The sequence below is a fragment of the Chiloscyllium plagiosum genome, unplaced genomic scaffold (assembly GCF_037043375.1).
Source record: "Chiloscyllium plagiosum isolate Xiang-an unplaced genomic scaffold, Cpla_swu_hap1 HiC_scaffold_49, whole genome shotgun sequence".
Taxonomy (NCBI): domain Eukaryota; kingdom Metazoa; phylum Chordata; class Chondrichthyes; order Orectolobiformes; family Hemiscylliidae; genus Chiloscyllium; species Chiloscyllium plagiosum.
Genome location: NW_028270187.1, coordinates 2680127 through 2701254, shown reverse-complemented (window position 1 = coordinate 2701254; position 21128 = coordinate 2680127).

The window sequence follows — 21128 nt, the reverse complement described above, 5'->3', positions numbered from 1 at the left end:
AGAGGCATCATTCAGAGCGTTGACACTGTTGCTAAAGACAAGAGGGAAACAATTCTGTTCTCCTGTGCCTGTTACAGAGAAATAGCAGTTGGCCATTCGGCTAGCCTATTACCACTAAAAGAAGTGGAAAGCGAAATATTGAGACATTTTGCAAAAGGCATTATTTGAATCATAGAAATTTGATATTGCAGTTGTACTATGTGTTATTGAGAGGACACCTGGAGTACGTTGTGCTGTTTGCATTTCTGTAATTGAGAAGGGGAGGGGGGGGGGGAGACCTCCAAAAGATACAGCTTAACAGCTGCTCATAATCCACGGGTTGCTGAGTCATGTCATATCTCGAGCCTATTACAAAGGGAAACAGGAGGCCATTCAGGCTATTGAGCCTGTTACAGAGGGACTGGAGGAGGCTATTCAAGCTCCCGACCCTGTTACACAGGAATAGGAGGAGGCTATTCAACCTCTCGGGCCTTTAACTGGGGGGAGGAGAAGGCCAATAGGCCTCTTGTGTCTGTTACAGAGACATGATGAACTATCCAACCTCCGGAGCCAATTACAAAAGGACAGAAGGAGGCCATTCAGGCTATTGAAACTGTTACAGAGGGAGCGAGGAGGCCATTCAGCTGCTTGATTCTGTAAAACCGGAACAGGAGGAGCCATTCATCCTCTCAAGCCTATTACACCAGGGCAGAAGTAGGCAATTCAGCCTCTCTATCTGTTGCAGGGGAAAATGAGGAGTCTATTCAGACTCTTGTGCCTCTTACAGGGAACAGGTGGAGATCATTTAGCCTCTCAAGCCTATCACAAACTTTGGAGGGCTTTTAGCCATAGGGAGAGACTGAATATGCTGTGTCTATTTTTAAAAGGGTATCGGCAGCTGGGGGTGATCTTTCTGAAGTTTATAGAGTCGTGAGGGTAATGGTAATAGTCAAGCTGCTTTCCTTCGGGTAGGCGAGTCTAAAATTAGAGGGCATAGCTTGAAGATGGGGCGTGGTGGGGGAGGTGTTGTGGAAGATTTAAAAGGACATAATGAGCAATGATTTGACACAAAGGGTGATACATGTATGGATTGAGCTGCCAGAGGAAGTGGTAGAAGCTGGTACAATTACAACATTTAAAAAGGCATCTGGGTGTTTGAACAAATGTGAATAGTTTAGAGGGATTATGGGCCAAATGCTGGCAAATTGGTTTATATTTATAAGCTACCTGTTCAGAATGAGCGAGTTGGATCGAAGTGACTGTTTCTCTGCTGTACATCTCTCTGAGTGTAAAACTGAAGGAGGTCATTCAACCTCTTCAGCCTGTTACAGGGGGACAAAAGTAAGCCATTCAGTCGCTCGAGCCTGTTCTGAAGGAATATGTAGAGGTTATCCAGCCTCTGGAGACGGTTAAATTAGGAAAGAAGGAGGTCAATCAACCTTTTGAGTCTTACAGAGGGATAGGAGGAAGCCATTCAATCTCTCGAGCATGTGAAACTGGAGCGGGGCAGGCCATTCAGCCACTCAGGTCTATTAGAGGTAAAGGTGAGGAGGTCATTGAGGCTCTCAAGTCTGTTTGACAACATCAGACTTGTTTCTTGTAAATAGTTATGAAAGAAGGATAGACCTGATGCAAATGTTAACTTACTAAATTTCAGTAAGATCAATTTTAAATACAGTTGGCAGACACTTTGAGAAGATGACTGGGAGAGATTATTCGTACGTAAAGGAAATGTTAGAAAATGAGAAGCTTTCAAAAAAAGAGATAACAAGAGTCCAGAAAATTATATTCCTGTTCGGGTCAAGACCAAGGCTGACATTTATAGAGAATGCTGATTGACTTTCGAAATTGATGCACTCGTCAAGAAAAGGAAGGAAGCATATGTCAGGGAATCGCCAACATAGTATACCCGTCGAAAAAAGTAAACTTAACAGGGAAATTAGGAGGAAAAAATAATGACATAAGACAGCTTTAGCAAATAGGGTTAATGAGAAACCCAAGAGTCTCTACTGTACATTAAGAACACAGCATAACAAGGAAGAAAATAAGGCCCATTAAAGATTAAGAAAGCCGTCCAGGTGTGGAAACATAGGAGACTAATGAGATACTAAATGAGTATTTCAGGTCAGTATTTATCGTGCAGAACGATATGGAAGCAAGAAAACGCAGAGAAACAAATAATGATATTCAAAGTTTGGGAGAGGATTTGCAGCTCGGGTGCTCGTTGTTGTGGTTCTGTTCGCCGAGCTGGGAATTTGTGTTGCAGACGTTTCGTCCCCTGTCTAGGTGACATCCTCAGTGCTTGGGAGACTCCTGTGAAGCCCTTCTGTGATGTTTCCTTCGGTATTTATAGTGATTTGTACCTGCCGCTTCCGGTTGTCAGTTCCAGCTGTCCGCTGAAGTGGTCGGTATTTTGAGTCCAGGTCGATGTGCTCATTGATTGAATCAGTGATGAGTGCCATGCCTCTAGGAATTCCCTGGCTGTACTCTCTTTGGCTTGTCCTATAATAGTAGTGTTGTCCCAGTTGAACTCATGTTGCTTGTCATCTGAGTGTGCAGCTACTAAGGATAGCTGGTCATGTTGTTTTGTGGCGAGTTGGTGTTCATGGATGCGAAACGTTAGCTGTCTTCCTGTTTATCCTATGTAGTGTTTTGTGCAGTCCTTGCATGGTATTTTGTACACTACATTGGTTTGCTCATGCTGGGTATCATGTCCTTCATCTTGGTGAGTTGTTGTCTGAGAGTGGCTGTTGGTTTGTGTGCTGTTATGAGTCCTAATGGTCTCAGTAGTCTGGCTGTCAGTTCAGAAATGTTTTTGATATATGGTAGTGTGGCTAGTCCTTTGGGTTGTGGCGTGTCCTCCTTCCGTTGTTTTTCCCTTAGGCATCTGTTAATGAAATTGCGGGGGTATCCGTTTTTGGCGAATACATTGTAGAGGTGTTCTTCTTCCTATTTTTGCAGTTCTGGTGTACTGCAGTGTGTTGTGGCCGTTTTGAACAGTGTCTTGATGCAACTTCTTTTGTCTGTGTTGGGGTGGTTGCTTTCGTAGTTTAAGACTTGGTCTGTGTGCGTGGCTTTCCTGTATACCTTTGTGGTGAATTCTCGTTCGGTGTTCTCTGTACCATCACGTCTAGGAATGGGAGTTGTTGTCCTTTTCTTCCTCTCTATTGAATCGGATTCCTGTGAGTGTGGCGTTGATGATCCGGGAAAGACAACGGAATGAGGACATGCCACAACCCAAAGGACGAGCCAGACTACCATACATCAAAAACATTTCTGAACTGACTGCCAGACTACGGCGACCACTAGGACTCATAACAGCACACAAACCAACAGTCACTCTCAGACAACAACTCTCCAGGACGAAGGACCCGATACCCATCATGAGCAAAACCAAGTAGTGTACAAAATCCCATGCAAGGACTGCACAAAACACTACATAGGACAAACAGGAAGACAGCTAACGGTCCGCATCCATGAACACCAACTCGCCACAAAACGACACGACCAGCTATCCTTAGTAGCTGCACACTCAGATGACAAGCAACATGAGTTCGACTGGGACAACACTACTATTATAGGACAAGCCAAACAGAGAACATCCGGGGAATTCCTAGAGGCATGGCACTCATCTACTGATTCAATCAATAAGCACATCGATCTGGACCCAAAATACCGACCACTGCAGTGGACAGCTGGAACTGACAACCGGAAGCGGCAGATACAAATCACTATAAATGCCGGAGGAAACATCACAGAAGCGCTTCACAGGAGGATCCCAAGCACTGAGGATGTCACCTAGACAGGGGACGAAACGTCTGCAACACAAATTCCCAGCTCGGCGAAAAGAACCACAACAAATAACGATATCCTAAAAAAAATGTCCATATTGCAGGGGACGAGATGGTGGAATTTTTAAGACGCTTGAAGATAGATAAACTTCTGCGTTCTGGTCAAATTTTCACTCGAACTCTGTTGGAAGCTAGGGAAGTGATTGCTGGACTCGTTACTAAGATATTTGTATCATCAACAGCCACAGATGAAGTGACAGAAGACTAGAGGTTAGCTCATCTGGTGCCATTATTTGAGAAAGTGCTAAGGAAAAGTCAGGAATGAGGACATGCCACAACCTGATGACACTGGTGACGGAGTTTCTGGAGGGTATTCTGAGGGCTAGGATTTATATGTATTTGAAAAGGTAAGCACTGAATAGGGACTGTCAGCATGGCTGTGTAATTAAATTATCGTGCCTCACTAACTTGATTGAGGGTTTCTACGAGGTATTGATGAGGGTACGAAGTGGATTGATGAGGGCAGATCTTTATAACTTAACTAAGGCGTTCAATAAGTTTCCACGCAGTGGACTGGTCGAGGTCAGGTTACATGGAATCCAGACAGAGCAAGCCATTTGCATACAAAAATTGGCTTGAAGGTAGGAGAAAGAGGCTTGTGGTTTTTCAACTGGAGGCTTATGAACAGCAGTATGCCACAAGGATAATACTTGTCTCAGTGACTTTTGTCATTTATGCAAACGATTGGATTTGAATATAGAGGGAATGTTTCGTCAGTTTGCAGATAACATCAACATTGGTTATGCAGTTGACAATGAATAATGGTATCTCAGAGGACTTTGATCGGATGAAACAAGGAATAGCAAAAGGAGTTTATTCAGAAAAAATGTGCAATGTTCCATTTTGATAGGGCAAATCAAGGCAAGAAATATCGGTATGGTCCTAAGAAGTGTTACCAAACACAGAGAACCTCATAGAAAATATGGAACCCCAGCAGTATGGAAACAGGCCAATTGTTCCATCGACAGTGGGCGAAGAAGTGATTGAGGCGAGTATATTAACAAACATTAAAAGGCACTTGGTCAAATAACGGATAGGAAAGGTTTAGAAGGATATGGGCTGAGTATGGGAAATGGAGTTTAGTCGTCATGGAAAAGTTTGGGCCATAGAACCTATTGCCAGGCTATACAAATCTATGTTTCTATGACTCTATGATTCCACACTGACTCTCCGAAGCCAGTCCCACCAGACATAATCCTACCTTATCCCTGTAACACAGCATTTCCCTTGGCTAATCCACCTAGTCTGCACATCTCTGCACACTATGGATAATTTAGCATAGTCAATCCAACTAAGTTTCATACCTTGGGACTGCAGGAGAAAACCAAAGCATCAGGATTAAGCACACGCACAAAGGGGGTGCATGTGCAAACTCCAGATAGTCAACAGCCCAAGGGTGAAATTGAACCCGGTTCAATCGAAACCAGTGACGTGTTGCATCAGTGACTGTAGAGTCATAGAGTCATAAAGATGTACAGCACGGAAACAGACTCTTCAGTCCAACTTGTCCATGTCGACCGGACATGCCAACTCAATCGAGTTCCACCTGCCAGCAGCCGACACATATCCCTGCAAACCCTTCCTATTCATATACTCATCAGATGCCTTTTAAATATTGCGATTACACTAGCCTCCGCCACTTACTCTGGCAGTACATTCCATAAACGTACCACCGTCTGTGTGAAAACATTGCCGCTTAGATCACTTTTTTATCTTTTCCCTCTCACCATAAACCAATGACCTCTAGTTCTGGACTCCCCAGCCGAGGGAAAATACTTTGTCTATTTATCCTCTCCGTGCCCTTCATGATTTTATAAATCTCTATAAGGTCACCCCTCAGTCTCCGACGCTTCAGGGAAAACAACCCGAGCAAATTCGACCTCTCCCTATATCTCAAATCCTCGAACTCAGGCAACATCCTCGTTAATCTTTTCTGAACACTTTCAAGTTTCACATGTTTCCGATAGGAAGGAGATCAGAATTGCACACAATATTCCAACAGCGGTCTAACCCATGTCCTGTACAACGGCAACATGATCTCCCAACTCTTATACTCAATACTCTGACCAATAAAGGAAAGCATATCAATCGCCTTCTTCACTATCCTTTTAACCTGCGACTTCACTTTCAAGGAGCTATGGCCTGAACTCCAAGGTCTGTTTGTTCAACAACACTCCTTAGGACCTTACCATTAAGTGTATAAGTCCTGCTAGGATTTGCTTTCCCAAAATGCAACACCTCACATTTATCTAAATTAAACTCCACCTGGCAATGCTCAGCCCATTGGGCCATCTGATCAAGATCCCAGTGTTATCTGAGGTAACCCTCTTCGCTGTCCACGACACTTCTAATTTTGTTGTCATCTGCAAACTTACTTACTATACCGTTTGTGCTCACATCCAAATCATTTATATAAATGACGAAACATAGTGGACCCAGCCCCAAACCTTCTGGCGCTCCACTGGTCGTAGGCCTCCACTCTGAAAAACAGCCCAGCACCACTACCCTCTTTCTTCTACCTTTGAGCCTGTTCTGTTCCCAAATGGCTAGTTTTCCCTGTATTCCGTGAGATCTAACCTTGCTAATCAGTCTCCCATGGGCAACCTTGTCGAATGCCTTACTGAAGTCCATATAGATCACACCTACCACTCTGCCCTCATCATTCCTCTTTGTTACTATTAAAAAAAAACTCAATCAAGTTGGTGAGACATGATTTCGCAAAGCCATATTGACTATCCCTAAACCCTTTGCCTTTCCAAATAAATGTACATTCTTTACCTCAGAATTCCCTCCAACAACTTGCCCACCACCAACGTCAGCTTCACTGTTCTATAATTAACTGGCTTGTCCTTACCACCGGTTTTAAACAGTGGCGCCACGTTAGCCAACCTCCAGTCTTCTGGCACCTCAGTTAGAGTCATAGAGTCATAGAGATGTTCAGCATGGAAACAGACCCTTCGGTCTAATCCATCCAAGCCGACCAGATATCCCAACCCAATCTAGTCCCACCTGCCAGCACCCAACCTCCAAACTCTTCCTATTCATACACCCATCCAAATGCCTCCTAAATGTTGCAATTGTACCAGCCTCCATCACATCCTTTGGCAGTTCATTCCATACACGTACCACCCTCTGCAGGAAAAAGTTGCCGCTTTGGTCTCTTTTATATCTTTCCCCTTTTAGGGTGTAGGTTTGCTCGCTGAGTTGTAGGTTTGATATCCAGACGTTTCATTACCTGGCGAGGTAAAATCATCAGTGGCGACCTCCAAGTGAAGCGAAGCTGCTGCCTCCTGCTTTCTATTTATATCTTTCTCCTGGATGGGGTTTCCTGGGGTTTGTGGTGATGTCATTTCCTGTTCGTTTTTTGAGGGATTGATAGATGGCATCTCGATCTATGTGTTTGTTTATGGCGTTGTGGTTGGAGTGCCAGGCATCTAGGTATTCTCTGGCATGTCTTTGCTTAGCCTGTGCCAGGATAGATGTGTTGTCCCAGTCGAAATGGTGTTTTTTCGTGTGTAGGTCTACAAAGGAGAGAGGGTCGTGTCTTTTTGTGGCTAGCTGGTGTTCGTCTATCCTGGTGGCTACCTTTCTTCCTGTTTGTCCTACGTAGTGTTTATGGCAGTCCTTGCGTGGAATTTTGTAGATTACGTTGGTTTTATCCATGGGTTGTATTGGGTCTTTTAAGTTTGTTAGTTTTTGTTTGAGAGTGTTGGTGGGTTTGTGTGCTACTAGGATTCCGAGAGGTCTTAGTAATCTGGCTGTCATTTCTGAAACTTCTTTGATGTATGGTAAGGTGGTTAGGGTTTCTGGCTGTGTTTGGTTTGCTTGACGTGGTTTGTTCTTGAGGAATCTGCGCTCTATATTTTTTTTGAGTATCCGTTCTTCTTGAATTCATTGTATAGGTGGTTCTCCTCTGTTTTCCGAAGTTCGTCGGTGCTGCAGTATGTGGTGTCTCGTTGGAATAGTGTTCTGATACAGCCTTCGTTTGTGTGTGTTGGGATAGTTGCTGGTGTAGTTAAATATTTAGTCAGTGTTTGTTGGTTTTCTGGATACGCAGGTTTGTAGTTCTCCGTTGTCCTTTCGTTTGACTGTGACGTCCAGGAATGCGAGTTTGTTGTCGGTTTCTTCCTCCTTGGTGAACCTTATACCTGTGAGGGCGTTGTTGATGATACAACGGGGAAATTGCGCGCCAAAGACCGTTATTCAAACAAGCAACAAATCAAGAATGGACAGACGTGGTAGAACGAGCCATAAACATCAAATAACGACAAACACAGATAAAGAAAAATCGGGACCTGAAAAAAAACTTGACAAACTCACAAAAACAAGACAAAACCGATAACACAGGGGCATGGATAAAGAACTTATCAACCGGACCCTATCAGACACAGAAAATTCGGTACTAGTAAAAGGATTAAATTTCAATTACGAGACGCTGACAAGAAGGATTTCCTAGCGGCATTAGAAACCACATTGAAGGACAACAATCTCAAGGAAGAAACACAACAAACGATCATACAGACAGTTGCACCTACTCTGAGCCGAAAGAGGGAAGGAAACAAACTGAACAAGCAAGAAAAGAAAGTCCTAGAAAACCTCAAAAAGACAAAAACATCGTCAAAAAAGACAAAAAAGGTCGTCTCACAGTCATCCTGAACAGAAGGGACTACAGAGAGAAAGCCAATGCACTACTCGCAGACACTAACACCTACCAACAGGTGGCGCTAGACCCGACCCCACAACTCGGAAACAAAATTACATATCTCCTAAGAAAATTACACAATTCCGGGCAATTAAACAAGACAGAATTCCAGAAACTGAAAACCGATGAGAGCAACACCCCACGATTCTATGGACTACCAAAAATCCATAAACCAGGAGCCCCTCCTCAGACCTATAGTCTCACTACCCGGAACACCAACTTACAGACTGGCCAAAGAACTATACGCAAGACTGAAATACCTAGTAGAAGAGTCACAGCACTCCATCCACTCCACCCAGGAATTCCTAGAAATCATCAAAAACACCAAAACAGAGGAAGACGAAGCAATGATCTCATTCGATGTAACAGCACTGTTCACCTCCATCAACATCGACCTGTCAAACGAAACACTTACCACACTTTTAGAAGAGACCATCACACACACACCAACCACCATCAATCACATTACCAATGAAAACATCATGAAGCTGTGCCTCACCACCCATTTCACTTTCAACAACATAATCTACAAACAAACCAACGGCACACCCATGGGATCTCGCTATCAGGATTCGTAGCAGAAGCAGCAATGCAAAGACTAGAACAAACAGCCCTACCAACCATCAAACCAAAAAATTGGGTCCGCTACGTAGATGACACCTTTGTCATCACAAAATGAAACAAGATAGAAGAGACATTTAACATCATCAATAACACCCTCACAGGCGTAAAATTCACCAAGGAGGAACAAACTCGCATTCCTGGACATCACAGTCGAAAGAATGGACAACGGAGACCTATAAACCCGCGTATACAGAAAACCAACAAACACTGACTAAATACTTAACTACACCAGCAACCATCCCAACACACACAAACAAAGCTGTATCAGAACACTATTCCAACGAGCCACCACCCACTGCAGCACCGACGAACTTCGGAAAACAGAGGAGAACCACCTATACAAGAAGAACAGATACTCAAAAAAAATACAGTGCACAGATTCCTCAAGAACAAACCACGACAAGCAGACCAATCACAGCCAGAAACCCTAACCACCTTACCATACATCAAAGAAGTTTCAGAAATGACAGCCAGACTACTAAGACCCCTCGGAATCCTAGTAGCACACAAACCCACCAACATTCTCAAACAAAAACTAACAAACTTAAAAGACCCAGTACAACCCATGGACAAAACCAACGTAATCTACAAAATTCCACGCAAGGACTGCCACAAACACTACGTAGGACAAACAGGAAGAAAGTGAGACACCAGGATACACGAACACCAGCTAGCCACAAAAAGACACGACCCTCTCTCCCGCTTAGCCCTACACACGGATGAGAAAAACCATCATTTCGACTGGGACAACACATCTATCCTGGCACAGGCTAAGCAAAGACATGCCAGAGAATTCCTAGAGGCCTGGCACTCCAACCACAACGCCATAAACAGACACATAGATCGAGATGCCATCTATTAACACCTCAAAAAACGAACAGGAAATGACATCACCACAAACCCCAGGAAACCCCATCCAGGAGAAAGATATAAATATAATGCTTCACTTGGAGGTCGCCACTGATGATTTTACCTCGCCAGGTAATGAAACGTCTGGAGATCAAACTTACAGCTCAGCGAGCAAACCTACACCCTAAACCTCAACTGAGCTACAAACCTTTATAAACCTTACATATCTTTCCCCTCTCACCCTAAACCTCTGCCCTCTGGTTCTGGACTCCCCGACCCCAGTGAAAAGACTTTGTCTATTTATCCTATCCATGCCCCTCATAATTTTGTAAACCTCTATAACGTTACCCCTCAGCCTCCGACGCTCCAGGGAAAACAGGCCTGTTCAGCCTCTCCCTGTAGCTCAGATCCTCCAATACTGGCAACCTCTTGTAAATCTTTTCTGAACCCTTTCAAGTTTCACAACATCTTTCCGATAGGAAGGAGACCAGAATTGCACGCAATATTCCAACAGTGACATAACCAATGTCCTGTACAAATGCATATCTCAGTAAGAGGTCCAACAATAATTTTCCTAGCCGCCCACAGAGTTCTCGGGTAGACCTGATCAGATCCTGGGGATTTATCCTCTTTTATGCATTTCAAGACATCCAGCACTTCCTCCTCTGCAATATGGGTACTTTTCAAGATGTAACCAAATGTTTCCCTACATTCTACATCTCCCATTCGAGAAATTACATTCTTCTACTTTCTCAGGAACATTAACATATGTTCAGAAGAAGTTGAATTCCAATGGGTTACGTCTGACATGAACTCATTTTCCCTCGTCCACAGATTCAAATCTTCTACCCACCCACCCAATCCACCCCACATATCCGACAGACAGGGCTTTCAGTTGTAACTGAAGCAACGTCTGCACTTTAGCTCTCATCCCTTCCTCTTCTTCACAGATCATCATCCATTAATACTGTCACATGCAAAATACGTATTTGTGTAAATGAAACAGAGAGCTACAAATGTTGGAGACCTAAAACCAAACTGCTCTGATGAAGAGTCCCCAGATTTGAAAGACTGGGAAGGGTATATGATTGAAGTAGGGTAAATTATACTGCTGTTAGACAGGAGCTGTGGAGTATAAATTGGGGAAAAAATGGTTCACGGGAAATGCATCGCAGAAATGTGGAGACCTGTACAAGAAGCACTTGTTATGAGTGTTGGATAACTTTATCCCACTGAGACAGACAAGGAATGGCAAGTTGAAAGAGCATTGGATGACAAGAGAAGAGGAGCTTCTCGTCAAGAGGATGAAGGAAGCTTACTGAAAGTTGAGGAAATAAGACTCTGCACAGTTTTAAAAGATTACAGGCTAGCATGGAAAGGAAATCCCTGGGAATTACTAGTCAGTCTTACGGCAATGGTAAGCAAGGTACTGGAAAGTATTCTGACAGACAGCATTATGACTATTTGGAAAGACATAGTTTGATTGAAGATTGCCAACACGTCTTTGTGAGCATCAGGTCATGCCTCACAAACCTTATTGAGTTCTTTCAAGATGCCAGGAGACAAGATGATGAATGTCCAGTAGTGGTTGTGGCGTATATGGATTTCAGTAAGGCATTTGATTAGCTTCCCCACGGTAGTCCCATTCAGAAAATTAGGAGGTATGGGATACAAAGAAATTTGTCCAATCGGATACAGAATTGGCTTACCGAAAGAAGACAGCGTGTTGGTAGTTGGTGGAAAGTATTCTTCCTGGAGGTCAGTGACCAGTGATGTCCTGCAGTGATCTATGTTTGGGCCTCTCTCTTTTTATTTTCTAAAAATGACTTGGATTAAGAAGTGGAAATTTGGGTTAATAAGTTTTCCGATGACACAGAAGTCAGTGATGTTTTAAATAGTGTTGAGGGGTGTTGCAAATTACAACAATACATTGACAGGATGCAGAGCTGGGCCGAGAAGTGGCAGATGGAAATCAATCTTTTTAAATTGGAAGTTTTTAATTTTGGAAGTTCGAATTTGAATGTTGCATACAGTGCTACAGACAGGAAATTGGAGGAATAGAGGAAAACTGAGATCTTGTGGTCCATGTACATAGATCCCTCAAAGTTGCCACCTAAGTTGGGAGAGTTGTTAAGAAGGCATATGGTGCTTTGGCTCTATTTAACAAGTGGGGTTCAGTTGAAGAGTCGCGAGATTTTGCTGCAGTTCTATAGAACGCAGTTCAGACGAAACTTGGAATATTGCGTTCAGTTCTGATTGCCTCATTATAGGAAGGATGTAGATGTTTTAAAGAGTGTGCAGAAGAGACTTACCAGAATGCTTCCTCGATTGTAGGGCTTGTCCTACGAAGATAGGTTGAGTGAGCAAGGGATTTTCACGCTTGTGAGAAGAAGGGAGAATGTTGACTTAACGTTATACAGTCACTGAGATATACAGCACAGAAACAGACAATTCTGTCAAACTCGCCCATTCCGACCAGATATACACCTGGCACATATCCTTTAAAACCCTTCCTATGCAAATGTCCATCGTGACGCCTTTTAAATAATTCAATTGTACCAGCCTCCACTACTTCCTCGGGCAGCTCATTCCATGCGTGTACCACAATCTGCATGAAAACGTTGCCCCTTATGTCTGTTTTATATATTTCACCTCTCACCATAAAACTATGCCTTCTAGTTCGCAACTCCCACAACCAAGGGAAAATACTTTGTCTATTTGTCCTATGCATGCACTTCATGACTTTATAAACCTCTATGAGGTCACCCATCAGACTCCGATGCTCCAGAGAAAATTGTCCCAGCCTATTCAACCTCTCCCTATAGCCCAAATCCTGCAACCTGACAACTACCTTGCAAATCTCCTCTGAACCCTTTCAAGTTTCACAACAACCCTCCAATGGGAAGGAAACCAAAATTGCACACAATATTCCAAGAGTGGCCTAACCAATGTCCTGTCCAGACGCAACATGACCTCCCAACTCCTGTACTCAATACTCTGACCAATAAAGCATTCTGAACGCCTTCTTAACTGTCCTCTCTACCTGCGATTCCATTTTCAAGGAGCTACAAACCTGCACTTCAAGCTGTCTTTGTTCAGCAACACTGTCTGGGACCTTACCATTAAGTGTATAAGTGCTGCTAAGATTTGCTTTCCAAAAGTGCAACACCTCGCATTTATCTAAATTAGATTAGATTAGATTAGATTCCCTACAGTGTGAAAACAGGCCCTTTGACCCAACCAGTCTGCACCGACATCTCAACAAGAGGCCCAGAGTTCTAGGGTACATCTGATCAGTTTGAGAGAGTTGGACAAGGCCATGAGAGGCATAGATAGAATAGATAGAGACTTTTCCCCAGGGTAGAAATGGCTGTTGCGAGGGAATATAATTTTAAGGTGGTTGGAGGAAAGTATAAGAAAGAATTCGGCAGCAGGTTATTTATGCAGAGAGTGGTAAGTGCGTGGAATGCTCTGCCAGCGATGATAGTAGAGTCTGAAATATTAGGGACATTTAAGCAACTTCTGGGCAAGCATAGGAACGGTAGTTAATGGAGGGGCATGTAGGTTAAGTTGATCTTAGATTAAGATAAATACTCGGCACAACACCGTGAGCCAGAATGCATGTCCTCTGATGTTCTGTTCTGTGTTCTATGATGTGCAGTGCATGGTACACAACATCATTAATGGAGTGAGATTCAGAAGATTTTATCACAAGAATGAGAACAATAAATAAAGACATTGCAAGATCAGCGGAACTGGTTAGTTATATCACATGCTCAATCCACCTCACCGACCCAGTCTGAACACCAAAAACCCAGATGAGGTATCTGTTTAGTATGGAACACTCTACAGGCTAGTCCACTGTACTCCTTAATGCAACCTGACAATCTGTCCAGAATGGAACATTGTGCAGACCACATCAAACCGAGCGAGATACCTGTCAAGCACTGGAAGCTGTGTACACTATACCAGTGCTTTACTCAGTCACCCTGTTTTAGCTCGCTGCCATCCGTGGAGAAACTTGCAGACCATACTGCAAGTGATAGGATATGCAGCTCCATTCTTCCACAGCTCCACATCTCCACTGTGCCATGGCAATGGAGAAATGGTGGGGAATGACTAAGCACGAAAAAGTGGAATGGTTTGTGATAGAGTCAGAGAGGGGGAGATTAAGAGACAATGTCATGCAAGGATGTGTTCCCCGGTTTCAGAATGCTGAAATGACGACTTTCCATTTGCATTCGGCAACATGAACCAATATTTGCAGGAATGGTGGCTGAATGGGACTTTGGTGACTATTCGTTTGATGGAGAGTTTTGGATGAGCATTTGCTCTGCAGCTTTCTCACTGAGTGTGGGGTCAGCAGAGTCTTCGACTCGTTTTGCTGAACCTAACAATATGTCAACTGTTTATTTTCAGATTGTAACACTGTACCCTGAGGGATCAGTATGAGATCATCAATGATTAAAATCTATGTTAATGCTTTGGAAGAGGGCATAGAATCGATTGGAGTTCCTTTAGACCATCCAGCCAGATAGTCATTCAATAAGGTGCCAAGCAGATATAGAGAGTCTACTATGGGTTAGAGACAAGGGTAGTTAGTGTACAATCCTCCTTCCTGCGTAAGAGTACTTTGGGTCCAGTTATGGTAATGTTGCGACTTTAAATATTGTATTGGAAAACACAAACTAAAGTTCGAAATTATGGAAAGGACAATTTTGATAGTATTAAGCTGAAACTTTCAAAAGTTGGTTAGGACAGGTGGTTTGCAAGGGAAGGCAGATCTGGCAAATGGGAAGCTTTTCAACAACGAGATATTGAGAGTTGAGGGCTGGCATGTTCCCGTTAGTTTGAAAGGCAAGGCGCGAAGGAGTAGGGAACACTGGATGACAAGAGACATTGAGGGTAAGGTCACGAAAAGATAAGAAGGCATATTATAGAGCGGGCTCGATAAATTCCTTGACGAGGTCAGTGGGTATGGTGATACACTTAAGAGGGAAATGAGGGAGGCAAAGATAGAACACGGGATAAATTGGCAGATGTTTAAAGGAGAATTCAAAGAGATTCCACAAGGATATCACGGGCAAAAGAGTAACTAGGGAGAGAATAAGCACCGTTTCCAGTTATGGTCTCCAATCAGAGGCGATGATAAGACCATAACTTAATATCTTACGTCGGTATTTACTGTGAAGAACGACATGGAAACTCGGGAACCTCGGGAAAATACATAGTGGTGCTCTGAAAAGTTTCCACATTACAGGAGAGTAGGTGCTGGAGGTCTTAAAATACATAAAGTTAGATAAGTCCCGTGGACCTGATCAAGTGTATTTCAGGGGGTTGTGTGTGCCCTTTGACAGAAATATCTGCATCGTCGACAGGCATGGTGATGTGCTGGAAGACGTATTAAAGAAAGAATGCAAGGGAAGGTCAGAGAACTAAAGACCAATGAGCCTGATGTCAGCAGTTGGTAAACATTTAATTCTGAGAGATAATATTTCAATGCGTTTGTAATGGCAAAGACTAAATTTGAATAGTCAGCATGCTTTGTGCACGGGAAATCATTTTTCACAATCCGGATATGAGTTTTTGAGGACGAGACCCAGAGATAGATGAAGGCAGACTGGTAGATGTTGTATGCATGTACTTTAGCAAGGCATTCGACAATGTTCTGCATGGTAGACTAGTTAGTAAGAGTAGGCCACATGGGATCAGGAATAACTAATCAATTGGATACATACTTGGCTTGATGGTCCAAAAAGTAGCTGATGTTAGAGGTTTGTTGTTCCAACTGGAGATCTGTGGCCAACAGTATGCCACAAGGTATGGTGTTCGATCCACTGTTGTTTGTTATTGATAGAAATGATTTGGACGAAAATATAGGAAGAATTGAAAGCTAGATAATACCAACATTTGTTGAATTTTTGACAGTGAGGAAGGTTATCTAAGAGTACAACCAAATATTGTCAAACTTGGCAAGTGGGCAGAGGAATAGAATAATGAGTTTAATGCAGATAAATGTGAAGAGATTCATTTTGTTAGGCAAATTAGGGCATCATTAATGATAGAGAACTGGGATGTGTTGCTGAACAGAGTGACCCGGGAGTGCAGATTGATAGTTCCTTGAAAATGGAGTCACAGGTGAACAGACCGGTGAAGAAGTTGTTTCTCATGGTTGCCTTTATCGGTCAGAGCAATTAGTACGTGCATTGAGAATAAAAAAAAGCAACGAGAATTACATCACTGGAACAGGCCCTTCGGCCTTCCAAGTCAGAGATGATACAGATCTTCTATCTAAACTTATCGCCTATTTTCTAAGAATCCGTACCCTTTTGCTCCCTGTCCATTCAAATACCTGTCTAGATACATCTTAAATGACACTATCGTGCCCACCTCTACCACCTCCGCTGACAATGCGTTCCAAGCACCCACCTACTTCTGTGTAAATTATTTTCCACGCATATCTCCCCTAAATTTTCCCCTCTCACTATGAACTCATGACGCCTAATAAATGAGTCCGGCACTGTCCACCCTGCCTATACATTATAATTTTGCAGACCTCAATCAAGTCCCCCATCAACCTCCGTTTTTCTAATGAGAATAATCCTACTCTACTTAACCTCTCTTCACAGCTCGCCCTCTGTATACCAAGCAACATCTGAGGAACCTTCTCTGCACCCTTTCCAAAGCATCCATATTCTTTAGACAATGCGGCCATCATAACCGCATACAGTATTCCAAATGTGGCCTAAACAAAGTCTTTTACAACCATAACATGACCTGCCAAATGTTGTACTCAATACCCCGTCCAATGCCGGAAAGCATGCCATATGCCTTTTTGATGAATCTATTGATCTTTGTTGCCATCTTGAGGGAACAAGCGACCTGAACACACAGAGTTCTCTGGACATCAATGTTCCTCAGAACGTTTTCTTTTCACTGTATCCTTTGCTCTTGAACTGGATCTTACAAAACGCATCACCTCACATTTGCCAGGATTGAACTTATTTTGCCATTTCTCTGTCCAACTCTTCAATTGCTCTATATTTTTCTGCATTATCAGACTGTCGACTTTTCTATCTGCTGCTCCACCAATTTTGATGCCATATGCAAAGTTGCTAATCAGATCAACTATACCTTCCTCTAAATCATTTATGTGTGTCACAAACAACAGTGGTCCTCGCACTCATTCCTGTGAAAAACCATTGGTCACAGGTCTCCATTTTGAAAAACTGTCCTCCACTACTACTCTCTATCTCGTGTCTCCCAGCCAGTTATTTATCATGTAGCTAGCACACGCTGGACCCCATTCGACATCGCCTTCCCCATCAGTCTACCATCGGGAACCTTATCAAATGCCTTACTGAAGTCCATGTATATGACATTTACAGCCTTTCCCTCATCAATCAACTTTGTCACTTCTTCAAAGAATTCTATTAAGTTGATAAGGCATGATCTTCCCAGCAGAAAACTATGTTACCTATTACTGATAAGCCGATTTTCGTCCAAATAGGAATAGCTCCTATCCCACAGCATCTTTTCCAGCAGCTTCCCTACCACCGCTGTCACGCTGTCCAGTCCACAATTATCTGGACTATGCCTACTAATCTCCTTAAACAACGGGACACATTAACAATTCTCCAGTCCTGCGGGACCTCATCTGTGTTCAAGAATGCTGCAAAAAATATCTGTTAAGCAACGGGTGTTTCCTCTCTCCCTTCAGTCAGTTACCTGAAATTACCCTATCGGACTGGGGGTACTTGTCCATTTTAATGCCTTTTAGAATGCCTGATATGAATGTTCTTACATAGTGTAAAAGGCTTTAGGACTTCCCTTGGCCCTGCTTGCTAAAAATACATCATGAATCCTTTTTGCCCTCGTAATTCCTCATTTCAGCTTGACCAGCATTCCCAATATTCGTCCAAAGCTTCATCTTTCTTCAGTAGCCTCATCCTTTTTCCTCTTAGCTAGTCTCACAAATTCAGCAATCATCCATGGTTCCCTAATCTTGCCATTTCTATCTGTCATTTTCAGAGGAATATTACAGCCTTGCACTCTAATCAGTCTTCTTTGAAAGCCTCCCAAACATCAAATGTGGATTTCCCTTCAAACGGCTGCTCCAAATCTACATTCCTCAGCTCCTGCCGAATTTTGGTATAGTTGGCCTTTCCCCAATTTAAAACTCTTCCTTTAAGACCATTCTCATCTTTATCCATGAGTATTCTAAAACTTACGGAATTATGATCACTGAATCTTCAACTACCTGGCCGAGCTCATTCCCTAACACCAGATCAAGTATGGCCCCTTCCCGAGTTGGACTATTCACATACTGCTCTAGAACACTTCTGAATGTCCCTTACAAATTCTCCTCCATCTAGACCCCTAATACTACGTGAATCCAATTCAATGTTCGCAAAATTGAAATCTGATATCACCACGAACATGTTGCTCCTACATCTTTCGAAAATCTGTTGACATATTTGCACCTCCGCCTCTCACTCACTGTTTGGAGGCTTGTAGTACAGCCCCAATATTTTTACCACCCCTTTCCTATTTCTGAGATCTAGGAGAAAGTGAGGACTGCAGATGCTGGAGATCCGAGCTGAAAATGTGTTGCTGGAAAAGCGCAGAAGGTCAGGCAGCATCCAAGGAGCAGGAGAATTGACGTTTCGGGCATGAGCCCTTCTTCACGAATGAGGAAAGAGTCCTCATTCCTGAAGAAGGGCTTATGCCCGAAACGTCGATTCTCCTGCTCCTTGGATGCTGCCTGACCTGCTGCGTTTTTCCAGTTATTTCTGAGATCTGCCCGTATTGCCTCACTGCTCAAGTCCTCCATAATACCCTCCTTCAGCACAGCTGTGTCATTCTTCTTTGACCAGGAGTGCAACTCCTCCGCCCCCTTTACTTTCCTCTCTATCCCGCCTTAAGCATCGATTCCCTCGGATACTTATTTGCGAATCATGCCCTTCCCTCAACCAAGTCTCAGTAAAAGCAATAACATCATATTCCCAGGTACTAATCCAAGCCCTAAATTCATCTGCCTTACCTATTACACTTCTTACATTTAAACAAATGCACCTCAGACCATCAGTTCCTTTGTGTTCATCATCTGCTCCCTGCATACTATCTATTCAACTTAGTCAGGCTGACATTATCATCTAGTTCCTTATAAGCTTCAGTTACTAGCTCATTACTGTCCAGTAACCTTCTCATTTGATTCCCATTTCTCCACCACGTTAATGTAAACTCTCCCCAGCAGCATTAGCAAAAACATCTGTGTTACTGCTGTACAATGATAATGTGACATTTTGAAGTATTGTGTGCGATTCTATCTCCCTGCTATGAGAAGGATTAGATTATTACACTGGAAATGGTGCAAAATATATTGAAACTGATACTACCAAAACAGAAGACTTTGCGTTATAAGGCTAGGCTGAGACTTCTTTCCCGCTTGAATTGGAGGTCGAGGTGTGACTTTATAGAGATTAATAAAATCATGAGGGGCTTGGACATGGTGAAGAGCCAAGGTCTTTTCCGTAGGGTAGAAGAGTCTAACACTAGAGTTCATAGGATAAAGATGAAAAGGGAAATACTTCAAACAGATCTGAGCAGCAACTCTTTCAAACAGAAGCTGGTGTGTATATGGAACAAGCTGTCGGAGGAAGCGAGCACAATTACAATAGTTAAAAGACATTTGGACAGGTACAGGACGAGGAAACATTAAGTAGGAAATGGATCAAACTTGACCACATGGGAATAGATCAGTTCAACAAACCTGTTTGGCATGGCTCAAAAGGTTTGTTGCAAAACTGTGTGACTCTAAGACTCTATAACTGTCAATCCCCTTCCGTGACCAATTATTTTAGCTCTCAAATCATTTTCAGATCAAAATTCTTCTTTAAATACTGTCTGTGATGTAGCAGTCCAAACACTCTTGAAATGAAAATTCGTGACATTGATTTCGTGCTGTCGACCACGACAGTAGTGGAGGCAAGATTACATTCAACTATAACCTTTCACTTTACATTCAACTATAACCTTTCAACCTACCTATGATTCAGTGACCAGTGAGAGTGAACAAACCATGTAAAACTAAAACTGATGACAACCCGTTAAAGCTAAAGCACATTATTGCTTCCATTCCAAACAGCCGAAGTAACATCTGACCCTGAGAGCAAAATGTTCCCAAGGGCAACTGATCAGATCCAAGCTCGGCAGTCCTGTCACATCCAGTCACAAATAATGTTGGACTATTAAAACCTCACAGGATTCCAAAAATATCCCTATCCTATATAATGGAACAGCCCTGCAAATCAGTGTAAAACACAAGGATGCAATAACTGCACCATCCTCAGCAGAAGTATTGAGTTGATCCGCCTCAGCATCGTCATGATGTTCCCAGAATCATAGATGCCAGTTTTCAACCAATTCGATTCGCTGTGCGTGAAATCAAGAAACAGCTGAACGCAGTAGATACGACAAAGACAATGGGCCCTAACACTATTTCTGGAATTGGACTGCAGACTTATGCTGAACAACAAGCTGTGCCCCGGGGATAGTATTTCACTTCAGCTCGAGCTTTGTTACCTACGTGCCATTGTGGAAAATAGGTCAACACTCTTCATTCCAATGCAATGAGTATAATTGCAATCTGACCGCTTGCCACATCCTCAGTCTCAATATGAATGTCAAATTTTTGTAAGTTCTTTTTGAAAGAGCTCCCAACCAGCACAGAAATAATCTGCTCACTGTAGTTTCCGATAGGTTACTATGTGGAAATACTGTGGAAATATCACTGAATTACTCATTTAGACCAAGCTAATGTTCTGGTAGCTGGAGGAAGTTAACAATAGTTAACAAAACATCAAGATCCAAAATCTGGTGTCAGTAGTAGTGGCCTTATCAATTGTAGACACCAATTTCCTTCTTCAATGTCCTTCCAAGAAGCAAATATCCTGCGCTTTCTTATTCTGACCTAAAAGTGAGTCCAGGCAAACAGACATGTGACAAACCTTTCAATGATCTCCAAAGCGGCCAAACAAGACACACAATTGTAAAGGATACAACCGGACAGAACCTCTGGCACCAGCCTCGGAAACCAGAAATGGAAAAGGGAAACATAGCAC